This window comes from Anguilla rostrata, chromosome 3 (assembly GCF_018555375.3).
Source record: "Anguilla rostrata isolate EN2019 chromosome 3, ASM1855537v3, whole genome shotgun sequence".
NCBI lineage: Eukaryota > Metazoa > Chordata > Actinopteri > Anguilliformes > Anguillidae > Anguilla > Anguilla rostrata.
Window position 1 is genome coordinate 28002850 of NC_057935.1, and position 8426 is coordinate 28011275.

General features: G+C 43.3%; 1 protein-coding gene across 3 annotated transcripts in view; it reads left to right on the top strand.

Annotated features, from left to right (window-relative positions):
* si:dkey-100n23.5 overlaps window positions 1-8426 on the top strand; it is a 124426-nt gene that overhangs the window by 48168 nt on the left and 67832 nt on the right. The gene's annotated exons all lie outside the window — the stretch shown is intronic.

Here is an 8426-nt window from a genome sequence, read left to right on the forward strand (position 1 = left end):
TTTATTTTATTATTGCCATGTCATACGTTACTTAAGATTTTGACAAAACTGGAACAATGAGCACAAGGTGAATTATTATAGTGATTATAGTCTTCAATTAAATAAACATTCCATATCATTTAATTATTACACTGAATTATATGATTTTTTTTCTGGGAACTGTAAATACTGTAAAGACTTGCATGTTTTTCATGTCTAGAAACTAGGAGGTGGGGAGCGAGAAAGAGAGAGAGACAGAGACAGTGAATGAGAGAGAGAAAGAGAGAGACAGTGAGAGAGAGAGAGAGAGATAATGTAGTCTACATCTGAAAATAGCTGTAGCTCAATCGGGCCGGATCAATGTGCTCTGTTCTGTCCGCGGACGCTGTGCGGAGCTCAGACAAAGGCTTTCTTCAGCCTGATTGAAATGCTAGATTCGGAGCCCCTTCCGAAAGTGGCCATGATGTCATGCCCTGAGGGCAAGGGGGGTATTGATGCGAGCAGTTTGGCCCCGCCTCTCATCCCTCGCTCGCCCTGCCTGACCCCGCCCTGCCTCCCACACTCATTAGCCGCATTGGCGCGCAGACATGACGAGACTGGATTTAAATCACTCCAGTTTGGTTCAAGGTGGTGGCGGTTTGTCAATCATAAGCCTGGTTGTTGCTTTTTTTACGCTCCCAGCCTTTCCCACATTAGAGGAGTTGGTTTCAGCCAAACTCCAGCATGCGGCCTCTACCGTCAGACTAAGGGGCGACATAGCTCAGGAGGTAAGACCGACTGTCTGGCAGTCGGAGGGTTGCCAGTTCAAACCCCGCCCTGGGCGTGTCGAAGTGTCCTTGAGCGAGACACCTAACCCCTAACTGCTCTGGCGAATGAGAGGCATCAATTTGGATAAAAGCGCTATATAAATGCAGTCCATTTTTACCATTTACCAGACTTGTGACTCTGCATCAGCTGCTGCATAAATGCTTGGATCCTTTACAGGATAGAGCAAGGGTGTCCAAACTTATCCAAAAATGACCAATGTGGGTGAAGGATTTTGTTGTAGCCCAGTACTAGGACACCTGATTGTTTACTGAAGACTAATTAGTTTATGAGTTGAATCAGGTGTCATAGTGCTGGTGCACCCACACTGGCCCTTTTTGGATAAGTTTGGACACCCCTGGGATTAAAGGATCCCATATTCAGGGAGGCCATTTTCCTAATGTTTGGAGTATCAAATTACACGAGGGTAGGTGGTGTTCAAACACCACAATCTAAACTTTTTCGTCGCTAGTCTGTAGACGCCCAAAGCTGACGCCTTCGATTGAAAATAGTTAACAAATTTGTGGGTTGTTTTCACTGAACGGAATGAATATTCCTTCGAAAGAAGACTTGCAAGGAAATATTCTCCATACAAGAGGTGTCAGTTGTTACTTGATCCCTTTTAGGAAAGTGGTGCTCTCTCTGTGCCCGGTCAGCTAGCTAGTGACACTTTACCCATTTAAAAAAAATGAACATGAACCTTTATCTCCGCTTCAGTTTCTGTGACTAGATTTCGTTGTCGCAAAAATATCCCCCGTTAGCAAAATATTTCTCCGAGTGGACTTTCCTGAATTGGATGCTCCTAATAAGATTGCAGTTCGCCAAGCCAAGAAAAAAGGCGTATATCAGAACCGCAGAACTTGAGCCAGGGAGGCTGAAGGCTTTAGCAGAGACCGGGCGGTTTGAGTCTCAGTTGAGTTATTAGCGGGAGGGAAGGTAATGGGTACTAATGTCGGTCGTAGCGTGAGGGAGGGTGCCGAAATTTGCACCCAGATAAGGTTCAGGAACGCTCCTCCTTTCTGATTGGTCCCCTCGGCCCGGAAGCTGCGGCTTCTTGCCAAGTCTTTCCCAGGCTTCATTAAGCTGTTGAGGGGGCCTGCTGGAACAAAACGCCGTTTTTAAAAAAAGCTCTTCGGAGGTGACAGGTGGTGCAGCCGCACTCCACAGGCGCTCATTTTCCGCAGCAGATGTTCCCTCCAGCTTTTGTTTTCGTGGCGCGACGTCGGCTACGCAGACCTGGCAGCAGCACGCCGCCGTCGCGGCCGGGACATCGCTTGTTTTTTCCTGGTATGTAACGTGAAACGCAGTAGGCTTTGCGCCGTGAAAAGCTCCTAAGCTAGAAGACCAAGCACATGTATATATTTTTTTTTAAAGATGTACTATGCATGTATGTCCACTTACCTTTTTTTTTCCCCGAGCACCGGTGGCTTCTTTTGCAGTTGTTTTCAATAGGATCCGAGCACTTTTGGCTGCCTCCATAAAAAGTCGCTGCAGCTGGCCTCTTTTTTTTGGCCCTCTGCCTTTTTTAATATTAAAAAAGTAAAATGCGTTTTACGTTTTGGGAGCCCTTCGCAGAGTTATGGGGATCCTTACGCTTCTGTGTTTGCTTCTGTCGCGTTTGTTGCAAAACGGCTCTAGTGCAGAGTTGAGCTTGGGTTGGTGGCTCCTTTGCGTTTGTGGCAGGGTCCCAGTTATGAGGGCACCAGATTTTCCTTTCCTTCTTAACCCCTTCGCGCAAGGCCCTAGTGGCCAGGACACTGGCGTCCTGAGATTTCTCAACTCGGGCATTCAGTGCTCCTGCCACCAAACTAAGAATGGAAACAACAAACTTTGTGTTCTGGATTTATTAGTAGACAATACACGACAACTACACCAAATACAGAGTTTCTGTGTACGACTCTTGTTGTGTAGTTTGTCCATTTAACAAGCACCCTCTCTTTGCAGTCTCATCTGCAACTATACCTCACACGCATGACACATTGGATAAGGTGCCTATCTGGGAGTTCATAAAAATGTGTATTGCATCATAGCAACTAGATAAAGCTGAAAATAGCTTGAGGGCATGCCAGTACAGTTATAAAAAATGCTGCTCACTGAACAGCAAAATAAACTAGAGGATTACTTGTGTAATTATACCACGTCATTCTACTTTGGTAAATGGTAAATGGACTGCATTTATATAGCGCTTTTATCCAAAGTGCTTTACAATTGATGCCTCTCATTCACCAGAGCAGTTAGGGGTTAGGTGTCTTGCTCAAGGACACTTCAACACACCCAGGGCAGGGTTTGAACCGGCAACCCTCTGACTGCCAGACAATCGGTTTTACCTCCTGAGCTATGTCGCCCCGTACTTTCAATAGCTGCAGCTGAATATGGAATAAATATACTATCTTAGCATTGGTTTTGCATGTAAAGATGTCCGTTTTAAGATTCAGTGGTCATTTATTGTCTTGAACAATCCTTTTGAAAAATAAACACGCATATAGAAAGTGAGGGCTGGCATTTACATCAGCCACGTGCAAAAACCCCTCTTGCTTTTTATACCGCAGTAACTCTATTCAGTTCATTGTAATTTAATTGATAACTCTTTTATTTAGTAGACAGCAGTATGTGCTTTCCAGCTGTATATGATGTGTTTCATTGGAAGTTGGAAGCCCTGCACGAACAGCAATAATGCTTGCCAGATTTGGCATTTGCATGAAGGGGTTAAATAGAACACACCATAAATGGGTGAGGATAGGCCAGATGAGGCATCTGCGTGAAGGGTTTAAATAGAACTCACCCTAAATGGGTGGGGATAGGCCAGATTTGGCATCTGCATAAAAAGGGATTAATCGTATCTTATTGTTTTGCTCTGTTCTCACGGCACTTACTGTTCATAGACAGCCTTTAACTGAATTTCCATTTAATAATATCTGAAAATCCCCAATGGATTTGGATTTGGGCCTTTATTATCTAAGCCTGGCCACCCTGGCAAGACACGGGGACCGCATGGAATGAGTCAGACAGTGTCTGTCTGTGCCAGCCAGGGTCCAGTTACCAGCACAAAGTGGAAAAGCACCACATATTCCTCTCTGCTGAGGAGGGCGGGGGGTGTGCACAGACAGGCCGACACCCATTATGGGCATGTCCAGTGGTTTCACGCTGTCCTGCGATTGGTCATTTGTTTCCTGTTTTCAGAGTCAGAGCAGCAGCACTGTGGTCTTGTAAAGCATTGAGAAAATGGTGCGGGGATCACAGTATCACTGACTTGACCATATTAAGTGATTGGATGAGTGTTGTCTTGCAACCCAATCGGCAAATCAGCCATTACTGAATTATTCAGCAAACCACACCTCAGCTTTCAGAGCTCTGATCCGCGGCAAGAAAATGGAGCCACTATTAAATTACACAGGCACATACACTCTCACACAGACAGGCACACGCACGCACTCGTGCAGACACATACACACACACTCACACACTCGTACAGACACACACACACACTCACACACTCGTACAGACACACACACACACACACTCACACACTCGTACGACACACACACTCACACACTCGTACAGACACACACACACACACACTCACACACTCGTACAGACACACACACACTCACACACTCGTACAGACACACACACACACACACACGTACAGACACACACACACACACACACTCACCACTCACAGACACACACACACACTCACACACTCGTACAGACACACACACACACACTCACACACTCACACACCCACACGCTCGTACAGACACACACACACTCACACACTCGTACAGACACACACACACTCGTACAGACACACACACACACACTCACACACTCATACAGACACTCACACACTCGTACAGACACACACACACACACACACTCGTACAGACACACACACACACTCACACACTCGTACAGACACACACACACTCACACACTCGTACAGACACACATACACACTCACACACTCGTACAGACACACACACACACACACACACACTCTCACACTCGTACAGACACACACACACACACACACACATACACGTACAAACACACACACACTCACTCTCGTACAGACACACACACACACACACACACACACACTCACACACTTGTACAGACACACACACATACACATACAGACACAATCACACTCACACACACACATACACATACAGACACACTCACACTCACTGTCATGTGCCGGGAAGCACATAAACAGCTAACCTCAGACCAACAGAGCAATCAAAGCCAGCCAAGGTGATTCAGCCCAGGATACCAATCTGGTGGCTTTGAGGATGCTGAACTCCGTCATCGAAATTTCCATTTCTTCCAGGAAACATTCTGTGGTGTGATATTAAAACTGATGCTAAAAAATTCATGTTCAGGGAGTTAATGGAAACGAACCGAAGGTCTTAGAGTTATTGTGTAGTCATGTATGCGACAGTGATCTGTGAACAAAAAACTCACAGGTTGGTGGATTCAAAGTCCTTGTTTTGTTGTATGCTGATGGTGGAAGATGTCACCTGTAGTACTTGTTGTGTTGAAGATTGGTGGTATTTTTTCTAGTACTTTGTGCCGGTAGTCAAGGTTTCCTGTAGTACTTTGTGCTGATAGTCAAGGTTTCCTGTAGTACTTTGTGCCGATAGTCAAGGTTTCCTGTAGTACTTTGTGCTGATAGTCAAGGTTTCCTGTAGTACTTTGTGCTGATAGCCAAGGTTTCCTGTAGTACTTTGTGCTGATAGTCAAGGTTTCCTGTAGTACTTTGTGCTGATAGTCAAGGTTTCCTGTAGTACTTTGTGCCGCAGTGCAAGGTTTCCTGTAGTACTTTGTGCTGATCAGGTGGGGATCTTTCTGTAGTACTTTTGCGATGTCATTCGATGTGTGATAGAAGTTTCCTTGTATTTTGTGTTAATAGTGAAGGTTTCCTGTAGTACTTTGTGCTGATGTCAGGTGTAATACTTGTCCGTAGTCAGGTTCATGTGATAGTGGAGTCGTTTTCCTGTAGTACTTTGTGCTGATGCGGTGGTGGAATCTTTCCTGTATACTTTGTGCTGAAGTCGGTTTCCTGTAGTACTTTTGCTGTGAAGGTTTCCTGTAGTACTTTGTGCTGATGGTGGCAAGTTTTCTGTAGTACTTATGCCGATAGTGCGAGGGTTTTCCTGTAGTACTTTGTGCTGATAGTCAAGGTTTCCTGTAGTACTTTGTGCTGATAGCCAAGGTTTCCTGTAGTATTTTGTGCTGACAGTCAATGTTTCCTGTAGTACTTTGCACTGACAGTGGGGAATCTTTTCTGTAATACTTCTTGCTTATGATGGGAAATGTTTCTTGCAGTATTTTGTGTTGATGGTAGGGGGTATTTCCTGTAGTACTTTGTGCTGACAGTGGGGAATCTTTTCTGTAGTACTACTTCATGCTGATAGTGAGAGTTATTTCCTGTAGTACTTTGTGCTGACAGTGGGGAATCTTTCCTGTAGTACTTTGTGCTGACAGTGGGGAATCTTTCCTGTAGTACTTTGTGCTGATGGTGGGAAATGTTTCCTGCAGTATTTTGTGTTGATGGTAGGGGGTATTTCCTGCAGTACTTTGTGCTGACAGTGGAGGACATTTCTTGTAATACTTTCTTCTGATGGTGGGACATGTTTCCCGTGAATGCTAGCAACATCAGCTGTCCCTTCTGGTCATTAATGGCATCGGCATTCCTCCCGGATGTCAGGCTCCCAATGAACTCCCGTTCATTTTCGGGACCTCACCAACATTAATAGTTTTAAAGCAAAAACGAACTACTGAGCATAAGCAACAGTGCAATACTTTTTAAAAACGAAGGTAACTTTTTGTGAGCGGATAAGCTGCTTTCAGGGACAGATTAGCTGTAAATAGAGAAACTATTTTCAGATAGGCTACTGCGTGATACAACAAGTCATAGTTTGATTTATTTTTGTTATGGCCTACACAGCTACTGTACTTGGTGAATTATCTGTGGGTGGAAAACCTGTTTCTGTAAATTCTATAGCATATTCTATATATTATAGGCCTATCAGTCACACAAGAATTTTAAAACAACAGATTCAAAAATGAAATGCTTTTCCCCAGGTAATAGGAACTATCTCTGTATCGTTAAGGATAGGCTACATCACTTAGTTAAAGTAGCACGATCTTCTTTAGTCTTTAATAGGGCAATAACACATTGAAAATACGCAGATATCAAGACATACTTTTTGACGTTAGTGCTCTCTTTTATCAATCTATTCTCAGTAGTTTGTGCTTTAAAAACTATTAATTTCACAGACGTCCTGAAAATGAATGGTTAACAGTTAATCCATTAACTGTTAATCATTAATAAGAACGTTAATCAATTCATTTTATTGATTGAACAGTTACATTTCATTAAACCACTTCAATGAACAACCTAATGGTGGCGATTAGATTTTGAATTAAAGAGACGTTTCTCCATCTTTAGACTCAGATGCCCTCGACTCCTTGACTGGTGGAAGGTTGATGAGTCACGGTTCCCATGACACCCAGCATGAGTGAAACCTTATTTGCCCATTCCTGGCACATCGGTGCCATCCGAGCGCATTTTCACAGCTGCCAGTCTCATCTTCAGCAGGCTACACACCGCACTGGCCCCACAGCTTGTAGGCGTGCTCATATTCCTTAGTGAAGATGCTTAGAGATATTAACTAACGACATATAGGCTGTGTTGTCCATTTTATGGCTGTATGTTACAGCCCTCTGGAATATAGCCTATCAGCAGTCTTTTGTTGGGGGGTTTCATGGCACAAAATTTTATTTTTTGCCTTTTCTTACCTTTTTTGTTTAGTGCACTTCAAGAGGCCGTCTTTACAAAGTGAGAACCTTGCTACTATTTTTGTGAAATGAATAGCCTACCACTTGCACTGCAGAGTATGATTTGCACTATTGAACAGATTGTTGTGTTCTTTTTATCACGAAACAGCGTTAGTGGTTCATTTGTTTATCACAAAGTTAAACATTAATAAGCGCCAATTAATGTGCAAAATCCGTTGTCACCATCGCAGTGACAGTTCAGCCTACTTGTAATAAAACTGTCAGCCGTCCCTCCTCTCTTGTGCAGATTTCCCAGTTTGTGAATCTGTGTTTCTTGCCGTTATGGCCTTAATACACAACGTAAATCCTGTATGTAAGTCTTAATAAAACCTCTCGGATATATACACAACTCATTCATTGGTAGGCCTATTTTGAATTATTCCTTTTTTAGGTCATATAGTAGATTTTAAGCTTAGCATTTAATCATTATTAATCGATTAATGGTCGCCAACAATCAAATAAAAGAATTGCACGAAATTTTCATCCCTAGTTGCTGGTATTCACGCTTTGCAAATACAATGGAGCAGTTTCGACCAAATTAGGTTGTTATACCAAATTGAAATATCCCTTTAAATATTTATTTTCTTTATAATTTGTTTAAGCTGATCCTGCCTACCCTGTAATTGTTTTACTGGTGTTCTGGTTTTTATCTGTTGAATAATTTAAAAATTACAAATAACTAAAAGTATTGGTGTCGGATTGCTGTCGGCTGATACTGAATGCTACTGTTCTCAGATCAGACTGGGGAACAAAAACATGGACCTTCCTAGTTTCCTGTAGTACTTTGTGCTGAA